The sequence below is a fragment of the Megalobrama amblycephala genome, linkage group LG8, assembly GCF_018812025.1.
Source record: "Megalobrama amblycephala isolate DHTTF-2021 linkage group LG8, ASM1881202v1, whole genome shotgun sequence".
NCBI lineage: Eukaryota > Metazoa > Chordata > Actinopteri > Cypriniformes > Xenocyprididae > Megalobrama > Megalobrama amblycephala.
This window is the reverse complement of record NC_063051.1, coordinates 959961-984239: the sequence shown is the minus strand read 5'-3', so window position 1 is coordinate 984239 and position 24279 is coordinate 959961. Positions and strand designations below refer to the sequence as shown.

General features: G+C 35.0%; 1 protein-coding gene across 1 annotated transcript in view; it reads left to right on the top strand.

Moving 5' to 3' along the window:
* Positions 1–4107: 4107 nt before the first annotated feature.
* eya2 (EYA transcriptional coactivator and phosphatase 2) overlaps positions 4108–24279 on the top strand; it is a 48220-nt gene continuing 28048 nt past the window's right edge. Inside the window, exons 1-3 of the mRNA XM_048198615.1 lie at positions 4108–4446; positions 22824–22877; positions 22987–23027. The gene's annotated coding sequence lies outside the window, so the exon portion shown is untranslated. The remainder of the gene's footprint in view (positions 4447–22823; positions 22878–22986; positions 23028–24279) is intronic.

The window sequence follows — 24279 nt, the reverse complement described above, 5'->3', positions numbered from 1 at the left end:
ATATCTTAAACTGTGTTCCGAAGGTCTTACGGGTTTGGAACGACATGAGGGTGAGTCATTAATGACAGAATTTTCATTTTTGGGTGAACTAACCCTTTAATATACAAAAAATTCTTCTTTAGTACTTCTTAAGATAATCTTAAGAACATCTGAGTGTACTCAAATGTGCTATTTTGAGACACCATGAAATATGAACTAAAATGTGCTTTTAATATACTATCTCTGTATTTAAAAAATGTATTTAGATAACACTTATAGTACATTTGAACCCATAGTGTACAACAAGTGGTAAATAAATATATTTTTTAAATATAGAGATAGTATATTAAAAGCACATTTTAGTTCATATTTCATGGTGTCTTAAAATAGCACTGATAGAAACGCAAAAATCGTAGCATGATCAGCTCTGGGTAGAACATCACGGGATGTCATCTTGTAATTACAGTTACAACATGGCGTGAACGCAGCGTAAGCTTGTTGGGGGTAACACGAGTTATGTAATCAGATTACTTTTTCCAAGTAACTAATAAAGTAACGCATTGCTTTTAAATTTACAATAAAATATCCAAGTTACTTCTTCAAATAAGTAATGCAAGTTTTCCCATGTATTGACTGACAGCTCTACTGTTGCCATGTTGAGAGAAATCGAGAGTAAGTGTAGAGGCATTGTGTGTAAACATGATGCCCATTGTAGTTCTAGACTAAATGCGAGCAGGCATTAAAGACTGTGAAATGTACACTTATGCAAACCTGCAATAATTAAATATACTTTATGTACTTAATCTCACTTTATTAACCAATGTCTTTGCTGATGACCTTTGATGATCCAATTCAACCATACAAATAAGCATTTTTTTTTTTGTTTTATTTTTATTGCTAATGTAAGAGTGTTGAACTTTCTTCTCCTGCGTCCTATTCTTCTTTAATCCAGAATGGCAGCACAGCTGAAAGATTTGTTTGAGCTGCGCCCTCTACTGTACAGGTGTGAATTTGCGTTTCCCTCAGCCTGAGGCTTATTCATTTCATTTTTGGTGTGAAAGGCCCTTTACATTTGCCAAAATTAGAACTTTTGTTATGAAAAAACACAAGTAAGCCAAGCTCAGATGAGAAAAAGTAACTCAAAAGTAATGTAACACATTAGTTTCCACAAAATGTAACTAAGTAATGCAATTACAGGGAGTAACGCAATATTGTAACACGTACTTTTAAAGCAATTTTCCCCAACACTGGCTATCAGGATGTGAAGAGTTTCAACCAGTATAACAAAAAAAAAAAAGTGTTTATGAAGAACATTGCCTACCCTACCTTTAAAGGAGTTGTTCTTTATAAGATTTACTTCAATCCTGTGAAAAAGAGGTGAAAACAGTCACAGATTAGTAAAGTAACAGCGCACCTCTCGTCAACAAAACACATGATTTGAGGAATCACTCATGTCTGGAGCACAAACACTACAGAACATCACACACAGTGAAGATTACTAGGGATGCACTGATATGAAAATTTTGGCTGATACCGATAACCGATAATTATTCATATTTGAAAGCCGATAACCGATATATTGGCTGATAATCAAATAAAACATTTTTATATAATTTTTGAGAGCCTATTATAATTTTATATAGCTTATATGACAGATGTGCACTGCACATGTTGCACTTAAATGTATTTTACTTTTCTGAAGTGATTTCAATCACATTCCAAGCAATTCAAAACCATCATTGTGAACAATGCGCATCTGAAGTGTCTCAGCTTAATAATCCATTATTTATCGGCTTTAACATATCGGCCAAATTTACTTATTGGGCCGATAACGATAACATTAAAAATGAACATATATCAGCTGATACCGATATGGCGGCCGATATATCGTGCATCCCTAAAGTTTACTACTTAGCCTTCAAGATTTCATCAGAGTATGCACAATAATAAATGTGATGCTCAGCTTTTAACCTAAATATATTCACCACTGCTTCGAGGTTTTAATATTAGTGTTGGCATCAGCTGAATGCAGACTTAAATAGAAACGAACTTCATCTCTTATGGGGAATATTTACATGATGTTTTGGAAATGGGTTCTAGTTCTTTGCTCATGAGGGATGGCAGGCAGAAGTGAACTGGTGAATTGGGAGGAAACTCTCCCTGATCTCTTGCTGTTCGCAGCGTGTTTGACCGGCTCAACAAAACGCCAAGAGAGAAATAAAGATAAAGACAATGGCTGCTTTTATTTTCTCCTTTAGCCGCACATTCCACAGAAAGCACAGAGATCGGCCACCCTCATCGCAAAAATGAATCACGGGCAGACAAATTTGTGTCTGGGTTGCCTTACTTAACTGCAGTCATAGGTAAGGTTACCGGATTTTTTCCTCATCCTCGCTCTCGCTCGCCTTTATTCAGACTCTTTCTACCTTTCTGTCTTGGCAGCCAGACTGTTGCCATCTCTGGAAATAAATCAGATCCACTAGCATATCACACACACACACACACACATCTGAATCACTTCTTATTGTAACCAGATGATGGTCACTGTTGTAATGTTTCTTTTAACATTAATAGTGTGAACTTGATTTGACCCGCAGATATAGGGTGTTGCTACAGAGACTTCCACAACAATGTGATATTAAAGGTGATTTCTGTCTTTGATTACATTACACCAGGGCTAGTTGTCACGCTTTTTGTGCCAGTTTATTTTTGAAACTCAGCACAAACCTTAAAGTCTTAACTGCAAAAAGCTATACTATAAAAATATGATTTACAATCTAGTTAAACTCAACATATAAAGCTAGATGCCTAATTAGATGTTTGATTCAAGGTCTCTGTAGTTGCTGACAAATGTGACAACTAGCCCCAGTCCTCTATTTTGTGTTTTGGGATCATTTATACATGACACACAACAATACAGCTTTAAAGCATTTTCAGAATCAGTGTTTGAGACGCTCGCACACAAATCTCTCATCAGATTATTTACAAGCCTTGTAAACTTGTTCAAACTCACTTCACAAATCTGGTATGTAGTGGTAAATTATACAATCAAAAAAAAAAAAGAAAAGAAAAGAAAAAAAAAAAGGAAATGTCATTAACATAACTTGTACAACCTGTCTTGAATATTTAGTTCGTTCCCATTATGTTTATCTAACTGAACCAAAGTACACAAGATCAACTTTCTTAAAGAGACAGGACATCTATATCCTAAATAGTCTATATAATTGTGCTTACACTTAATTTTGTGACAATATAAGGAGGGTGACCAAAAATCTAATTTTTTATTGCACACCTAAGTTATATTTACATTTAAGTACACACTTATGAACACTTGAGTATGAAATGATTTAAAGAAACACCACTTCCCCTCCAATGCAAATCAAAATGTTAATGTAAATGTAAACTGTCATATACCTGAGGACATTTACATTGACAACAGTATGATTTATCCTTCTCTTTTAACTGCTGTTGAATTGAAACAACCTATAGGGAAACTCGCTTTACTGCTCGCTGTGAAAGGGAACTCAAAGAAAGAGGAACATAAATCAGCATGTTTATCCAGTTATTTTTTATTATTTCAGAATCATGCATTGTATTTGACTTCAGGGTATGTTTTTAACATCACTAATTTGTGCAAATACTGTACACATTTGCTGAAATGCACCATGAACACTGCCATCATAATGAAGGACAAAATGATCAATTTTTAAATGTGATCATCTGCAACTTTCTTTGGAACATGAATAAATGTCTCTCCTTCACAAACGTACATTTGTTTTCCTATCATGGGCATTGACTTCTATTGGTTTTATACAGAGCTAATGATATTTTCCGTTCCCTACATTTTAACACAAACTTAAGACGTTATTTAAGTGTGTTAATTAAGCTGTTTACCTTCTGGCGACCATTGGATGTAGATTCTGATTCACTTTTTGTAGTTTTAAACACATTTAAAAAATAAAAAAAATATTTGAATTATAAAACATTAGAGAGTGATTCAAAAATGTTATTTTATGTCTGTTTTCCACGTTTTACTATATTTGTGACTCGAGGTACATTAAAAAAAAATAGCGCGCGCGCGCGCGCACACACACACACACACACACACACACACAGAGCAGGATAGTCTCATTGTGGTGGAGCTACACGCGCGTGCTGAGGATATAAGCAGGAGGAGGAGGAACTTCAGGTCGCTCATTTATTGAACGTTTCTTCACATTAGTGCGCACTCGAGTGCGCCACACACGCAGGGAGCGAGACACACACTGCAGAGCTCTCGAACACACTGCGATCTTCACCGCGCGCGCAGCCGGATCATTAAACATTTAAAATTCGAATGTAACAGCGGCGGCGGGATGAGACATTCTATCCGTCTGTCGGCGCTTTGATAAACACACGTCACGCAGGATGGAGAGGGAACTTTGCTGAACTTACAGCTGATTTTTCTTTTGCTTTGCTTCAGATATGGTGAGTGCATCATTTATTCACTGATATTGTGTTTTTGTATTTTTGACGATAACAAACTGCATATATTTCCTGTCTGTGTAATAGCCGACATACTATCGGTTATCAGAAAATCTCGTGTTAAAAACGAAAAAGCAGGATCGCACGAGGACGCGTCTGTTAACTTAACATAAAGATCCAGATATCCGATCATACTCGAATTTAAAAAAAAAAAAAAAAAAAAAAACAGTCTTAGGTCTAAGGAGAACATTTTGTGCTTTAAAAGAAACACTGATCTTAAGAACTATAATGAAACATTACAAACTTATTTAAAACCATAGAGCAACTTAGGATACCAATAAACATATTTTTTAAAAGAGTGCAGACGAAATAAAACAGGGCTAGATTTAGTTGTGTTGTATGCAGTGCATTTTCAAACAAAAACCTCAATTTGTCATTTTTATTCATATTTTATGTTTTCACACACAGAATTAAAATGTTAACACATTGACAGTGTCCCACACACTTAAAAATCAAGACAAGGCTCTTAAATGGTCATTAGGTTCAGAACTTTTTTTTGTGAAAACATCTAAACACAGAAGAATAATCTCAATTTGCCATTCGTATTTTTCAGAAACATTTTACAAACAGAAAATGCTATAATTTGAAAACAATTAAAGATTAGTTTTCTAAGTAGTAGTGAAGGCATTAGTGCTTCAAATTGGTTATATTTTTAATTTGTATCATTAAAGAACACCTCTGTTTTTATAGTGAGACTCGAAAGAATAACAGTGGATAACAAAAACACTTACATCCCTATGAAGCAGACATAAAATAGTCATCTGAGGCCTTTTCCTCCCATCAAAAACTGATTTATATCAGCTAATAAGGCAAAATCTAAATGTGCAATGAATGTTGGTCATATTTTTGCTTATATCTTGGGAAGCTAAACATGATTTTAACTTATTCTCTTGGGTTAAAATGCTGTGAAATATTGCTACCTGCCATTTATAATGCAGTACTGAAAAGACCAAAGAAACTTAATTTAGTGCTTTTCACAACCCTTTTCTTAATAGTATAGAAAGTTCTTGAACAAAATACTTTGCTTTTTCATATCTAAACATTCTTCATTTAATTTTTCCACATCTGTACAATCACTCTTGGTAATTGTTTTTACTCACATTTTAGTAGTCTTAGTTTGTGCATACGTGTCTATTAATGCGAGCAGCGTTTGGCTGTTTGAAATAAAACAATGCCCGATGTCACATCAAGCTAGACGATTACTCTGAAATCGCTGAGGTGATGTTTAAAGTCGGGAAGTTAATAAGGTCATTTTAGGGTTCCTTGCTAAAGAGAAGCTTTCATCATCCTCAAGAAGCTCAATACATTCACACAGGTCACTGTTGCACAATTCCAAATTATTATCCATCCAGGTCTACAGCGCCAAAGTTAAAGTTATCCTGGATCGGACTCTGAGATCCAAAACCAGTTTCATTTGTTGCAGATGTAATACTGATCCTAAACTTTGGATTGTACCACCATCGTGACTTTGCAAAACCACAAACAAGTCCAAGAAATATTGACTCATGCATGGCAACTCAGTCATATTACAACGATAAACCGAATAATATTTCTCATTATATAACATACTGTACGCACAGGCATGCAATGTAGCTATTTTTGTCTTTGGTAACTTCACATATTGTGAATATGATGAACGTTCACCATCTCACACTGCTGTTTCTCAGACATCGAAACTAAAAGAACAAAATGGCACCACATTATTAAATTACTCGTATTAAATTTGGTCTCCTGCTGCCAGTAGAAATAGCTACTCTCTAATCTGTTCACACTTGATTCTTCTCTAAAAGATCCAAATTCAAACCTTTCCAAAAATGGACTGAGTGAAAATGAACCCCTTTTCATTCAATGCTTTGAAAATGGAGTCAGTATCACGATGTGGTTTTGGAGTACATGCAGGCATGCAATGGAAGATATGAAGCAAGCAGCACATGCACATGCATATTATTATTAATGAAAACAAATTAAAATGATCACAGATTGTTTGAAATCAGACATAAAGGCACCCATTCTTTTTTTCCACGCCAATATTGTTGGAAAAGACACGCAACAAAGGTCACGTGCAGTGGGGCGAGTTTTTGTTTTCAGTGTATAATACCATCAGGTCTCATTTTGAGCTCATTCTTCCTCTCTTCCCATCATGGTTCTGATTACTAACTCTAATAAACTGTGAATAAGCCGTACAATTCCTGGTCGAAAGCGAGGCCCGAGTTCCCCATCCTGAGCACCCCCTCCTAAGAAAACACAAATTAATTCCTAAAGTCCTCTGTAGCCAGAGGTTTCTGGAATGATAAATATTTTCATAGGAAGCACGGCTCTTCCTGAGTTTATCGGCGCTCGTTTCATTACGGGCCGGCCGGCGTTAACCCCTCGGTTTTAGGGTGAGGCTGGAGGCCTTGAACTTTGCTTCTGCTTTGAATTGTCAACCGATCCTTTGCTTCCAGATGGAAGATAACCTCGCTCGTAATGAGCAAAATATTTAGCTAGCGCCCACAGAGGTGTTCCCGAAGTCTCGTGAGTCTTGCGCAACTGAATGTGATCGGTAGCGCTGTCACAGTATGCCACATCATCAGACAGTCGCGACTGCGGCTCTTGATTCAGGCTGGAGGAATTTTTCACTGCTAAGGATGAAGGGATGAAGAGCAAAACCTATAATGCAAATATAGCAATGGATTAAACAAGCATGACTTTTAATCGTACAGCAATCTTAAAGGATTAGTTGACTTCAGAATTAAAATTTACTGATAATTCACTCACCCCAATGTCATCCAAGATGTTTATGTCTTTCTTTCTTCAGTTGAAAAGAAAGGGAAAACATTCCAGGATTTTTCTCCATACAGTGGACTTCAACAGTTACCAACGGGTTGAAGGTCCAAATGTCAGTTTCAGTGCAGCTTCAAAGAGCTCTACATGATCCCAGACTAGGAATAAGAGTCTAATCTAGAGAAACCATAAGCCATTTTCTAAGAAAAATAAAAATGTATATATTTTTAACCACAAATGCTCGTCTTGCACTGTTCTGCGATTACGTAATCATGTTGGAAAGGTCATGCGTGATGTAGGTGGAAGTCCTGCGGTAGGGCAGAAAACTCCTCCAACTTCAAAATTGCCCGACATCGTTGTTTTACCTTTTTGTGTGACCTTTCCAACATGATTATGTAATGTGTGGCACATCTCAAAGCAGTGCAAGATGAGCATTTGTTGTTAAAAAGTATATAAATTTTTGTTTTTTTAGAAAATGAGCGATGGTTTCTCTAGATTAGACTCTTATTCCTCGTCTGGGATCATGTAGAGCTCTTTGAAGCTGCACTGAAACTGACATTTGGACCTTCAACCCATTGAACCCCAGTGAAGTCCACTATATGGAGAAAAATCCTGGAATGTTTTCCTCAAAAATCTTCATTTCTTTTTGACTGAAGAAGGAAAGACATGAACATCTTGCATGACATGGGGGTGAGTAAATTATCAAGTTCTGAAGTGAACTAATCCTTTAAAACTAATAGCAACAAGCATCACTACTATTGCTGCTTATACTCTAGTCAAGCGTATACAAGATGGCTTTAGCAGAAGAGTTACGGTCAGAGGCCCAACGACAGTGAGCTGAACTTCACATAAACCCTCGCTTTGATCAGACGACGCTGAAGCACTAACCGTCTTTGATTACAACCAAAACTAAGAAGCTGTTGTGATCAAATGTCGAATGGTTTGAGTGATTTGTGTTACTCCTGAAGGTTTAATCACTGACTGCTCATCATTTTTGGCTTTCGGCACTGTACAGAACATCATTTACACAATGATGGAGAACCAGGAAATGTCAGAGAATATTATAATTGTGATTGGAAAAAAATTGTACAGATTCATTTGAATGTTTGGAAATCTCTCTGTGAACTCTATGAATTATTATGATTTGTTTTTAAATCTGTTGCCTAGTAATAATGAACAACAAGTCAAAAGGTGCAGGAAACATGAAGATACAAACTAAATTTTTGCACTTTCTGAACTAAATGTGAGCAGCTGTCATGATGCTAGGGTGTTGCTATGGAGTTGCTATGGTGGTTGCTAGGTGGTCGCTTACTGCTCCAAGTGAAAATTCTCTGATAATCTGGTCTATAGACATGATTCGGGTCCATACTTCAATGAGGGATTTTTCTACATCATTTAGTTTATTTATATAATTAACCAAAATTATAAGCAATGGAAACAGAGATGCTTGATTTAATAAATGACAAAATATTGTGTGCATGGAGAGATTTTCTATGTTAATCTGAGAAGGAAGCAACACATAGTTTGCAGTTCCCTTTCAATCTGACACACACACACATACACACACACACTCACTCATCCAAACCCCTCCTTTTCCCTATAGTCTCATTTTTTCACCAAACAGCAGCTGGTTCTTCAGCTATTGCCAACCTTTAGTCCTTATCTTATATCTTAGAGACAGACAGACACACACACACACACACACACACACACACACACACACACACACTCACACTTGCAGGCAGACATGAGCGTCATATGTATCACTATCATTGAGTCATAAAGCAAAGTGCTGTGCGTGTGTGTGAAAAAGAAACTAAATATTTTTCAAAAATAAATAATATATATTTTAACTTAAGTGCAAACTGAAAGCAATGTTTTTGGATACTTAAATGCATGCTATTTTAATTAAATGAAAATGCATTACAGTTTAAATTTCTATTAAATTAACTATTAGTTGAACTTAAGAATGCTTTTTTGACCCACTTCGTGTGTGTGTGTGTGTGTGTGTGTGTGTGTGTGTGTGTGTGTGTGTGTGTGTGTGTGTTCCAGCTGCTGTGATTCAGTGAATTAAATACTTTACATATGAAAGGTTCATCATTTTGAACTTGATGGATGCAAACCAAAAAATCTCATTATTCATTCAACAAATGAAGGCTGATATGAAAATAACATCATTACAGTGCCGACTGCTTGATGGAAGAACTTGGACGTTTCACACCACACAAATACTGTTATACCTTTCAGCCCTAATATAAATAATGCTTATATTGGAATTTTTTTACCGACACTAATTGCGTTAACAGCTCAAGCAGCTGACAGTCTAGAACAACAAAACTCAACACCACAGTCTCACCAGTGAGTAACACCACATCAATCAACATGTGAATGATTTAGAGATTTTCTCTCTCATAATCAATTTCCAACAGTGGCGACTGAAAAACTTGGACCGTATACAATCTAAACAAATTAGGTCTCCTGAATAAGCTAAAACGTTCCTCCTCTCTGCATGTCGGGCGCGTTTACACTTGCTAACCGGCCTCGGGGCAAATAAGCAGGAAATTTCTCAACACGTTTCTTTGATGAAGTCATATATCATTCACCGAGTGTCCACAACAATGTAAGCTGCGGATGTTAGCATTTGCAGCTTACGGTGTCTCAAGGTTAAAAGTTCAAGACTACTAACTGAATAAACTACTTAGTCTTCCTGGGTTGCGCATACATTATGCAGATGGTGCCAGGCTGTTTTGCAAGTCATGAGAGTGCTCAGGTTTTTAAATCCAAGTCAAACAAGAAGCAAACTCAGTTTCAAAGGAATATTCTTGGATAAATACAACTTAAGCTGCATTGAATAGCATATACTTAGGGTTAGTGATTTGAACAAAGCCCTAAACCAAAGTATAACATTTTGTCATAACTCATCCTGTAGCTTACATTATACATACTTGAGGTGTGTTGGTACTTTTCTAAGCATTCAAGCTGATGATTGGATGATAAAACTTGCCTTTGAAAATCATAGAGATTTGGGCTAGTAAACACCCACCATATATATATATATATATATATATATATATATATATATATATATATATATATATATATATATATATATATATATATATATGGGTCAATGACATGATGGGTAATTTTTTTGTCCAAAGGCCTTAATAATAATAAAAAACAAAGATATGACATCTAACGTATATAAGGTAGTACAACTAGATCTCTTTTATTAAATCCAAAAGGTTTTAATTATATTTTGCTACATATAAAGGTATTTTAAAGATTTTGAAGTGTCAAAAGTCATTCGGTTTAACCATCCAAAGGCCAATACAGCCACTTCATTTGTGATTAAAATAACTTAAAATGCAATAAATGTATATATTTTTTATTCAGGCATGATTTTATAACATCATATATCAACATAGTGCAAAATGGTATTAAAATTATGTGTAGAAGTCGTTGCTTCGTTATGAGAAAGAATGTCTGGAAAAAATAATTTTATTGACGTCATTCCGAGTAAACAATATAAAAACCAATATAAAGGGACCATTCTGGATCACATCATGCTGTCAATATCATGTGACAGGATGTGACATCATTCAGACACCTGCAAAGGACCACAAGGTCATGAAGCAAAGTAACTAACTCTCTTTTAACTATTTGAAAAATTAATGTTTTCACTTGATCATACGCATGTCCCGAAACATCAGGTCATTCAGTGCAACCGCTATAAAACATGGAAAATGTTGTAATATTTTAAAATCTTGTACTAAATATAAAATGTTTGACTGTGCTTTTGCTAGATAGCTAGATATCAGCCTGTTAGCATTGTTTGAAAATATCGTCATTCGGTAAAACCAAAAGTGCCATTCAGTAAAACCAAAATTTTGGTTAAACCGAATGAATTTTTGGTGACAAATTTTGTCCATCTTGTAAAAAATGTCAAAAGCAGTGTTAATTGATTATAAAAAAACACATAATTTCATTAACACGTAATAAAAATTCCAAATTAATTATATCCCTATTATGCTTTTTTACACTTTTAAAAACCGTATTCGTCAATGACCCATATTTAATTAAGAGTGAATTGAAAGATACTTAAATGCATGTTATTTTAATTCAATGAAAATGCATTATAGTTTAAATTTATATTAAATACAATTAGTTGAACTTAAGAATGCAACTTTATATGGAATTTCATCATTCTAATGTCTTTTTTAATATGCTTAAAGTATAGTGTTGAATGTAGTGTCAAGCATTTTCTGTAATCTGAAATATATCATTTCTATCGAAAACTTACATATCATGTATTTAAATATATTTGTATGATGATGAATGACAAAGTTGCAATTTAGTACATTTAAAATGTATCAACTTTAAATGTTATTAACTGTAAACACTAAGATTAAAATTATAATCAAGTACTTTACATGTGCTTTACTATGTTAATGACTTCATTAAATGCATGACAAATGATTATTAAAATATGATTTAAAACTTTAATGACATGATTACAAAGTGTACTCTCTTTTATTTTTTATTAATATTACCTGCAAGTAGTTTTTTTTTTTAAATGTATACTTTTAACTTTTTAAAGTGCACATTCAATACAATGAAGCACACTTCTTTTTCACAAGTGTAGTCGGTGAAATGTTATCCCAGAATATTTGCAGTGTTCTTTCGGTGTGCATGTGATTTGCATGCACTGAAAACACGCAGCCGTTTTAATGCAGTCTGAGCCTCCACACTACAACCGGCCAGATGTGTTACCTGGGAACAGAATGCCGTCTGACCGGGTCCCTCATAAGACGGATTCTGGGAGGTCCACCAGCTGTCCCCATCCATGACCCACGTCTCGGGGCAGCGCTCCAGGGGTAAAGGGTCCAGCAGACCTGGAGGGTGGCGGCAGTAGAGATGGGGGGATGGGTAGGATGAGAAATTGCGAACCGATGGGGCGAATGTCTGAACGAAGGGGGTCGATTACACATAAGTTGGGGGTTTTTGGGTGGGAGAGGTGATCCTTCCATACAAGCTGGCATGAAAGGTGGCTTTCTCCTCTTGGAGGCTGTCATGTGGAAAGCAGAGCCCACCGTGGCAGGCGGTTAGTGTTACACACAAACATGGTGGCCAGGAACATGCGGCCGAGCTCGGGCTGGGCTTTTTAATAACAGAAGCCAATAAATTAAAAGTCTATCTGCAGGATGGGAAACCGATAGCTTGGTGTTACTCGGAGAGAAGGCCTAATCCATTTTACACTTTTCTTTGTGGTATTTTCTGGACAACAAGCATTGTCATGTTTCTGTCTGAAAAGCAAAGAGGAAAAGAATAAAGTGACTTAGAATACAGAATTTTGATTTTTGAATACAGAATTGTACAACAGTTTATATTAAGCAATGGTAAAAATCTGTAAATATGGATTTTCCACACTGTATTTTGTGTGTGCTGATCTATTTTACACTTTTCTTTGCTGTATTTTCTGGACAACAAGTATTGTCATGAATGAGGAACTTGGAAAATATGCAAAAAAAATAAAAAATACAACTTTCCCCACTCAACGAGGAAAAAATGTTTTTGAACAAAGAATGAAATGTTTTGCAAATGTTTCAGTTTGAACATAGAGTGATGGTTAGATATTGCTATACAGTGGTAGAGGGGAATAAATGCTTTATAATATTAGTTTGACTGTTTTGGAGTCACATTTTGTGTTACGTAACGTGAAGCTGTTTTTGCACTGATGTCAGACTTCATTTGTTTTGAATAATCTTATCTTTTGGTTTGCGTCCATCAAATTCCAAATAAAAAGAGAAAATAATCAAAGTGCCTTTCATTTATAAAGTTTTTAATACACTAGATTTTCCAAAAATAGGGGCTTATCACATTATTATGTAACACATTTTTAATTCCCAGCAAAAATAACTATATCGTGATTCATTATCATGAATTTGGCCACTCACCTCTACATGTATATCGCACATTACATCATTGTGCATATGTCTTCATTGTGTCCGTGCAATACTTATCAGGGTTCCCATGCTCTGCTGCTCTCCAGCATTGATGAAATCCCTGGACAGTGATGTAAGTGCCGCCGCATCTCAAGAGACCATTACTAGGCTGTTATATCCCCCCCATCGCTCCATTAGCGAGCTAAAGAGCAGACGCGTGTGGCCAGCCGGCTTTATTTACGAGAGTCTGAGTTCAAAGGCTGCAGACAGGCTTGAGCCCCAAAGGCAAGTGGCCGTAGACGGGCTGTTCGGTTTGTGTGTGCATTTCAGATGAAAAACACCAGTTAGTGCATCAATTGAAATACTCCCAAAACGTGCACAGCAAGAGCCCTCGGGTTCAGCGCAATACAGTGCGAGCAAGCTAGAGTTAGTTTGACGTTTAGATAAGATTATTTACCTAATGTCAAATGCATCATTGAACTATAACAAGGTCTCAACGACCATTACTTCTACTAGAGTATTCGCTGACAATGAGTTGATTTCAGTTCAGCATCACAAGGATGTGCAAAAACACAAGAGTTCAATAGTTGCTGATAAATGTAAGATATTGGTCTGTTTCCACTGCATTTACAGCACTTTGTGTTATCAAGGCATTTATCAGCAACTGTTGAGCTCAGACACTGAGATTAAAACTTTTTGATCTGTGAAATATTCGCAAGGAAACTCTTTGCCACTCAGCAGAAAAGTATGGAAGCTTGTGTTCGCCATGAAATAAAAAATTACATAGGTAATTGCGACTTTTTTTCTCGTAATTGTTTATACATCTCACAATTCTTTTCAAAAAATGACTTTTTTTTTTCTCAGAATTGCATGATATAAAGTCAGAATTGCGAGTTATAAAGTCAGAATTGTGAGATATAAAGTCCGAATTGCATGATATAAAGTCAGAATTGCGAGATATAAAGTCCGAATTGCGAGATATAAAGTCCGAATTGCGAGATATAAAGTCAGAATTGCATGATATAAAGTCCGAATAGCGAGATATAAAGTCCGAATTGCGAGATATAAAGTCCGAATTGCGAGATATAAAGTCCGAATTGCATGATATAAAGTCAGAATTGGGAGATATAAAGTTAGAATTGCGAGATATAAAGTCCGAATTGCATGATATAAAGTCAGAATTGCGAGATATAAAGTCAGAATTGCATGATATAAAGTCAGAATTGTGAGTTATAAAGTCAGAATTGTGAGTTATAAAGTCAGAATTGGGAGATATAAAGTCAGAATTGGGAGATATAAATTCAGACTTGGGAGATATAAAGTCCGAATTGCGAGATATAAAGTCCGAATTGCGAGATATAAAGTCCGAATTGCATGATATAAAGTCAGAATTGCGAGATATAAAGTCCGAATTGCATGATATAAAGTCAGAATTGTGAGTTATAAAGTCAGAATTGTGAGTTATAAAGTCAGAATTGGGAGATATAAATTCAGACTTGGGAGATATAAAGTCCGAATTGCGAGATATAAAGTCCGAATTGCGAGATAAAAAAAGTCAGAATTGGGAGATATAAAGTCAGAATTGGGAGATATAAAGTCAGAATTGCGAGATAAAAAAAGTCAGAATTGGGAGATATAAAGTCCGAATTGCGAGATATAAAGTCCGAATTGCGAGATATAAAGTCCGAATTGCATGATATAAAGTCAGAATTGGGAGATATAAAGTTAGAATTGGGAGATATAAAGTCAGAATTGTGAGTTATAAAGTCAGAATTGGGAGATATAAAGTCAGAATTGTGAGTTATAAAGTCAGAATTGGGAGATATAAAGTCAGAATTGCGAGATAAAAAAAGTCAGAATTGGGAGATATAAAGTCCGAATTGCGAGATATAAAGTCCGAATTGCGAGATATAAAGTCCGAATTGCATGATATAAAGTCAGAATTGGGAGATATAAAGTTAGAATTGGGAGATATAAAGTCAGAATTGTGAGTTATAAAGTCAGAATTGGGAGATATAAAGTCAGAATTGCGAGATAAAAAAAGTCAGAATTGGGAGATATAAAGTCAGAATTGGGAGATATAAATTCAGACTTGGGAGATATAAAGTCCGAATTGCGAGATATAAAGTCCGAATTGCGAGTTATAAAGTCCGAATTGCGAGTTATAAAGTCAGAATTGCGTGATAAAAACTCGCAATTGCAAGAAAAAAAGTCAGAATTGTGACTTCATAGTAAACTGGGACACAAGAAAGAATGGCAAAAATTACAGATTACTTAAATCTTTCAACAAAAAAAATTTGTAATATTGTCTTAAATGAAATGGCTTGCTGTGCAATGAAACATTGAAACTAAACAATGAACCCTTTTCATATACTGTGATGGCGTGTTTCCACAGTTCATGACACTGTAAATCTAACTAAAAATAGTTTCTATTTTCATTAATGTACATTTATATAAGGACAATTCCTGCAAAGCATACTATATATAGAGAGCATCTGCTGCTCAGTACTGCAGTAATGTTTTTCTGTATTGTCCCTGTTAAATAAACAATAAAATAATATTAAATTACAGACAACTAACGTTGCTGTTCAGGTGTTTCTAATACAAGGGCTAAGGACGTGATGGCAAATTTACTATCTTTTTCTCTTTTGTAAAGTCAGAAACACTATCATGGATTTTTTTCTTTTGCTATTGGAGTAAATGGGAATGCAAAAATAATATATGTTGTAGTTTCCAGTCACCATTATAGAAGTTTACCCAACTATGACGGCTTCTGAGAACCTTATAAAGGTGAAATGGGTCCATATTCAACCAGTTCTCATTTTTGTAGCTCGAATACCTGCCCCATTGATCCCTCAGAGAAACTCCCGTGTGAGTTTAGAGGAAATTAAAGGGCAGATGGCTGCTCGCGGTCTGTCTGGAGTCACGGTGGAAATACGAGGGCTGCAGAAGTGCTGCATTGTTGTAGCGAGGTCACAGTGTCTCGCGGTTTCCCTTCAGGCGGTGCAGCGGTCACCCGCGTCCGGCGTACAGCGCCATATGGGATATAGCCCTCAGCTAGCGGCCAGAGAGCAGTTTGGTGACTTTGATTGAATGGTTTAGATGACTGTTCAGGTTGGAGAGCTCGCTATAGATCAGACAGCCATATGGCAAAGCTACGGCTCATGAATTGTTTCAAAGACAGCCAACCTGCTCTCTTAACCCGGTCATAATGCTCCTGTCAGGACATGCAGGGTATAGAGCAACAGTCGGGTTCTGGAAGTAAAAACTCAATTCATTTTCTCAACAGGGAAATTGATTTTAACCTACTGTCTAGTTCTGTCATTAAACACTAGATGGCACAGGCTGATGGGTCCTTAATGTAAGCTGATGATATTTACAGCGTTATCTACTTGGCACAAGCTGATTGGTTCATGTCGCATCTGCAGCCAATGAGATTGCTGCTCAACATTTGAATGGCTGGTTATCATTCACTATTGCAGTTTGCAGCATGCTTTCAGAGTCTAAAAACCCTCCACCTTCCCCAGCTCCACCTGTAAAGATCTGCTATGGGTAATTGATATATGCCATTTGTGCAGCAGCAGTATGTCTTACATACTCACAGCAGCGTATCAGCGTATGTATTGCAGTAGCAAGTTCCTGTACTTGCTCAGCAGCAGCGTAGCAGATCTGTTCCGCCAAGACCAAATATATTAACATTGTCATATCCATTATCCATGCTAAAACCTTCCGATAGAAACGGATATAAATGCTTTTGTTAGTCATCAGCCCCTATTTCAACGTATTTTAGGGCTGCAACGATTAATCGCGATTAATTGTTTGCAAAATAAAAGTCTGTGTTTACGTAATATATATGTGTGTGTTCTGTGTATAAAAATGTTATATATAAAATATTTGTTTATATGTAATATAATATATATATAAATATATATATTTATAATACATGCATATATTTCTAGACTTTATACCTGTATGTGTGTGTATTTATATATACATAATTATTATACACAGAACACACACATATATATTACGTAAACACCGACTTTTATTTTGCAAACGATTAATCGCGATTAATAGTTGCAGCCCTAACTTATTTCTAAAATGATAGTGTTTAACAGCGAGATTCCTGGTGGAAAACTACATAACCCATGATTCAACAGAGAAATCTCCACCAATCAGAGAATCGTGGAGAATTTGAGTTAATATAATGAAGGTGATTGGTTTAATCAACAGAAACTCAAAATATTATGTTATCTGAACCACATTAATTAAGTTGATTTGACAAAAGAAGAATGTTGTGATAAATCATGAAAATATTTTTTACTATCGTGTTGTTTTTTGAGACACAAAGCTATTTAGCATTATGTTGACACCAGTATTATTTTAGTATTATTTGTATTCTAATTATTCTAGTATTTATTAATATTTTGAATTGCTTTTATTTTTATATATTTTCAGTATAAGTTTTAGTAATTGTTATGTGCTTTTGTTATTCTTAGTAGTTTTTAAAAAATATATTTATTTATCTTTATTTTTATTTCATTCTTACTTTTTCATTTTATTGCTTCAACTTAAAGTTTTTTTATTAAATTTGCCAAGGCAACATTTCTCATTTTCTTTTAAGTTTCTTCTAAAAGTTATTAGAATAATATTTTTATCTTTATTTCAATGTTAATCTCTCTCTTTCTCTCTCTCTCATATATTATATATATATATATATATATATATATATATATATATATATATATCCTTTATTTATATGCAATAGTTTTATTTTTTTCCCTCATTTTTAATTAGATTGTCATTAGCAATGCTTCATGGGATTGTAGTTCTTTCTCTCATTAAAGTTAAGGACTTAAGGAGTCTTGTAACTTTGTCTTTTTGTATGAATTTAAAATACTTTTCTGTGTTTCACTTGTTTGGCTTGGTTCATGGCTTATAACTCTTTCACAAAGACTTGGGAAAAATACTTCCGGACCCAAGGCCGCTGAAAAAGTTGAGTGCTTCATCTTGTGTTCGTCAACTGGTTTAGTGCTGGGCAAACTGGTTTACCACGTTCATGCTGGGTAAAAAGAGATATACATGTGACAGCGCATGGTGATGTATGATGTAAGGCGTTGTGTGGAATACGATAGCCGTGAAAGACGCCAACGCTAGCAGAACAGCGGCGAGGCCAGGTGAAGCGCTGTGGACCGGCCGTGCCCCGTCCGGGGTTTGTTTTAGCTCAGCTTACCACTGTGAAAGGGGGTAGAGCGTTCTTTCCCATGCCCTCTCACTCCGGGACAAGCTCATACCAGGAAACACACTGCGCATCACAGGAACTCTGGGAGGAAGTCAGGATTCCACTGGGCGGCCCGTGTCAGCCGTCTCTCTCTCTCTAGCCACGTTTGTTTTCTTGGGAAACATTTTGTTAGGAGTGGTGCGTCAGCAGGTGTGATAAAACCATCAGTGTGAATCGCTGCATCTCTGACCTCCACAACAGCTCTTTCTGTTTTCTGAAAACAAGCAGAAATGTGTGAGAGCGTGTTTATATCAAATTAAAGGGATCTCAAAGGCTGCTCCCAGAAAGAGAAATCATCTACTTACCCTCATGTTGTTGTTTGAAAATCATGTTGTTTTTCGTGAGACACAAAATGATTATTTTCCATAATATTTGCTCTATTTTAGTATTTATATACTATTATAATATTTAGTAGTATTTTGAATTATCTTTTATTTTTAAATTTTCAGTTTTCAAGTTTTAGTAATTTTGTTGTGCTTTTGTCATTTTTTTTTTTATGAGATAGATAGATATATATAAATATGTATGTGTGTGTGTGTGTGTGTGTGTGTGTGTGTGTGTGTGTGTGTGTGTGTGTGTGTGTGTGTATATATATATATATATATATATATATGTATATATTATATGTATGTATGTATATATATATATATGTATGTATGTATATATTATATGTATGTATGTATATATTATATATATATATATATATGTATGTATATATTATATATATATATATATATATATATATATATATATATATATATAATATATATGAGATGCACCGATACTAAATTTCTCCACCGATACAGATAGCCGATTATTCAGAGTGATATCTGACGATACCGATAACGATACCGATAGTTTGGGGGTTCTGCCTTTTATACCCTCTTTTAAATTTTATTTAATTAATTAATCTATCATTATATAATAAATCATTATATTTTTAATTATTATGTTTAGAAAGAAATACAAATAAAAACTTTATTCTCTCCATTTCATCATCTTGTTTCAGAGTAACTGTTATCAGTTATAAACAAATTAACATTAAACCACATTAACTAAATTCTGAAGATTTAATTAATATTTCTTAACTTTCTGAATGTTATTAATTCATATAATTACTATTAATATTGAACATCAAACTGGTTTCTTAGCATTTTCTTTACACAAAGTACAAATTCAGTGCATTTTCCTGTCCTTTTTTGATTGACAGGATATATCGGCCCTGACTATCGGCTGTTTTTATACCGATTATTGGCCGATATATCAGTGTATCTCAAATATATATATATTTCAATTAAATATATTAAATATATTTCAATTAATGAAAACAATTTTCTTTAGTTTTAGATACTGTACAAATTACAATTGTAGTAAAAAAAAAAAAAAAAAAAATCATAAAAAAAATCTCAAAAGCTGTCAATATGACTTGTTTTCCAAGTAGGATTAGCTCTCAAATATTGTTCATGCTTCCATACAATCACTATATATGTGAGAACCTATAAGTTTGCATACAGTGAAATCTTATCTAAACATATAAAATAAAAACAGAAAATCATTGGTATAAAATGGTCAATGCCCTGCTAATAGCTTTAAAAACATTAAACATGCACTTTTTAAAATTTGTATTGTCTTCCAGGCCGATTCAATAGTGGTCTTAGACTTTATACTGTTGGTGGAAACTGTTTGGTTTATGCTTATTGCTTAATATTTGAACATTTTGGATTGATCAGGTTGATTGAAAGCTTGCTCATTAGCATCCATTAAAAAAACATTCAAATACCATCACATGATCATTCATGCCATCCATTTCTTTGGAAAAAGTTTCACCTTTAACACATCGAGTGATGGAATTATTGCAGCTTAGCTGTCGTTATAACAGTCACATGATATGTTTTCTTCAATCTTAAATACGGCGTACAGTAGTGTCGCAACTGTTTACTGAGAAAACAGAGTGAGCTGTAGCGAGACATTGTCTTTGTTTGTTTTAAACATTTTCTGGGTGCCGCCCCAACCGCAGCCGCCAAAACACGGCTCACCTCGCTGCTGTCTGAACTGTCAGATTAATTAAAAAAAGATCAGACATGTCGCGATCTGTGATGTAAATCACACATGTACATGCCCACTCTTGTGCGACTGTATGAAAGCTCTCGTTTTAGGTCTTATTTCACCTTTTCGCTCCCCTTCCTTTCCATCTTTGCTCCTGACAGCAGCTGCTCGCATCAGCGGCCGACAGATGGAGGAGCCCTGAGGGAGAAGTTTAGAGGAAGACGACATCTTTGTGCTTCTATTTTGTCAGAAGCGACCTTACGGCAAGCGCGTGTCTTAGACTAAGATGTGGACCGGGTCTTGACGTCATGGCATATTTATTCTGATACCGCAGTATTTTTCTCAAACATTAAGCAAATAAGTTCTAGATAGCAGCAAGAGAACAAATACAGACTTTACTCAAATACAAGCAAGGTTTTCTGTCTCGACACGTTTCCAATGGGAAGTTGGAGTCATATCACAATCAAAAGTCAGAGATCTCAATGCAAATTCAAACAATCCTCATCAAGTGATCTGAGCTACAATCCACATTGATTTTATAGCTCTGTCTGTTTGTGTCTGAGATAAAGACTAGACTAAACTAAACTGAATAATGACACTATTGTCTTCTGTAGAGCTGCTTATAGTTAAACTCTTTTCATAAGTGATGAAGTTATTGAACTGAACTGAATTGAGCTGAATAATCACACTACACTGGGTTAAAAACAACAAGTTGGGTTGAAAATGGACAAACCAGGCAGTTGGGTTGTTTTAACCCAGCGGTTGGGTTAAACGTTTGCCCCAGCCTGCTGGGTAGTTTTATTTAATCCATTTTTTTTTTTTTTAATTACTGTATTGTTGCTTAAAATGAACCCAAAATATGTTGGAAATTAACATTTATTAATATGTTTAATGATTAAACAATAAACATGTATTAAATTGTTTATTAATAAATGTTCACCTTTTGATTATTATTGTTGGCTCTAGTAATTATGTGTCTGATTTTTAATTTCCAACCTATTTTGGGTTAATTTTAAGTCAGATATAGTCATTTTTAAACAATAGTTGAGTTAAATAAAACTACCCAGCATGTTGTGCAAACATTTAACCCAACCACTGGGTTAAAACAACCCAATTGCTGGGTTTATCCATTTTCAACCCAACTTGGGTTGTTTTTAACCCATCATTTTTTTAGTGTATAAACACCCAAGTAAAAAAGATATATATTTAAAATACATTTATTTCATACTTTGTTCAAATATATTTACTGACATATCGCTTGAGACTTACGGATATAAAAATTATAATTAAACTTTATTTGAAGTACTATTTGTGTGCACATTTCATAATATTAAGCCTAAAATGTGTTTTAATGTCAATATTGATAAGGATTGTATGATCTCTGTATAATATCAGTCTTTAAATGTAAGATATTTAAAGTATACTTGCAATAGTTCCACTTTAGCACAATCAAATTGTCTTTAGTTGAACCTCAGCACTACTTCCGCACAATTAAAGTGCATTAAGTACAAAATTAATTGTTCTGATTTAGCAGACTTTAAGTATACCAGGTTAGTATACCAATTGCAGGGTAGTAGTATACTTAGCATGAAATAAATGCATTTCAAATACATTTGATTATATTTATTTTTCACCAGGGAAGCGCTGTATAATCATAAATATTTATAGAGGTGACTTGAGTTGGCACAGTTGAAACTTAAATGAACCTCTGAGCAATAAAATTCCTCTGGGTTAGCAAAAAAAATGGTCAACAAACAAGGTTATTGGTGGTGTTTCACCCGTATCTTCTCTCATTTGTATTCATGCAAACTACCCACATGCGTTTACCGCACCTTGACACCACCAGCTCAGAACAGGGACAGTTGCATTTCTTACATTTCAGGTGCAAGAACAACCACCGCTTTCCCCCCGTCCTGAACTGCTGCCTGCGGTTTACTTTGCCAAATTATGCCAGGTTCAAAAAGCAGGTTAGGCATTGTTCTGTTCCAGGAACACAGTCCTACCGAGCCGGTTTAAACAAACAAGCGTTTCACTGTTGTCTGTATCTCACAATTCTAATTATGTGTGTTTTTGGAAACCGCAGGTGCCTCGTCATTGAGAAATACTGTCCGTTCACCTTTTTTTTTCCCCCGCGTAAGGCACGATTAGACATGAATTGCGCTTTGTGCGTTTTTATGTTCTGGGTACTTCTTCGTATTTTACTTTCGAGATGCGTGCTGTTGGACCGAAGCCCGATGTGCTTTTTAGGTCACGTATTCCTAACAAACAGGTCTGTCATTTTTCAGGAGAGCTGACAGCTGAACGTGTGCAGGCGGAAGTACAACGACAGACACAGACAGGTCTGGATGAACTTCGCACTTTACAGTTTGGATTTAATGAACTTCCTCTAGTGCATTCATGCTGACTCAGATATAAAATGTTTAATATGTTTCTTTCGTTCACATGCAGGAGCCACTCGACCTTCACATCGGGCAACGATTTCAGGCCATGTGAGTGATATGACATACAGTTTTACCCACTGCTGTTCGAATAAAGACACTGGGCTTCACTTATACACTGCAAAAATTATCTTTTCAATCGGTAGTCTTTTTTTATCCAATAAAAAAGTCATCATCATCCTCAAGATACATTTACTTTAGAAGCAAAACTGTATAAAATAACAGCTTTAAACTTGTCTAAGCCCATAATTTTTAATGAGAAGAACAAATTTGGGTACAAATTAATTGCAAAACATTCACTTCAAGGCGACAAATGATATATACTTTTACTGTTGATATGTGGAGAATTTTGTTAGTGAATTTTAATTGATCAAATGTAGACAAACATACATAAAAACCTTGTCTTAAACAATACAATAAGAGATGAGAATCAAAAATTGTGGGGAATTTAAAGATTTCCAGTTCCACAATAAGGGAAAAATAACTGAGTTTGAGACTCATTTGTTTGTCCAATTTATTATAAAGAACCAGCGCATACGTTCCTGCATTGGATTCCACTTAATGATTTTGATTCCTTAATGATTCAATTAACGATTCTTTTAGCACTTTTGAGTCATGAGTTTGAGGCCAATTCATACGTCTGATTCATTAAAAATAACCCTCATCCGAGTCAATTCTCTTGAATTGGATTCCACTTAATGATTCAGATTCTTTGAATGATTTGTTTAGTACTTTTGAAGAATTGATAGCAAACTTTTGAGACGAATTTGAACAGACAGCACAACTAGTGTAGTTTGATTCATAAACAAATGACTCTCATGAAGTGGTTCTTTTTGATTAATTTATCATGAATCCGCCTCAAATTGGCTCATATGATTCATTTGATTGCATAAGAGTCATGTGTTCACAGATTGGATTCCATTAATGATTCTTTTAGTACTTTTTAAGAATTGATAACTCATGAGTTTGAGACCAGTTCATACATCTGATTCATTAAAAATAACCTGCTCATACAAGTCAATTCTCTTGAATTGGAATCCACTTAATAATTCAGATTCTTTTATGATTTCATTAATGATTTGTTTAGTACTTTTGAAGAATTAATAAAATTTAGACAAATTTCAACAGACAGCACAACTGGTATAGTCTGATTCATAAACAAATGACTCTCATGAAGCAGTTCTTTTTGATGAATTGATCATGAATCAGCCTCAAATCAGCTCATATGATTCATTTAGAGAGTCATGTGTTCACAGATTCCATTCCATTAATGATTCCGATTCCTTAACATTTACATAAACAA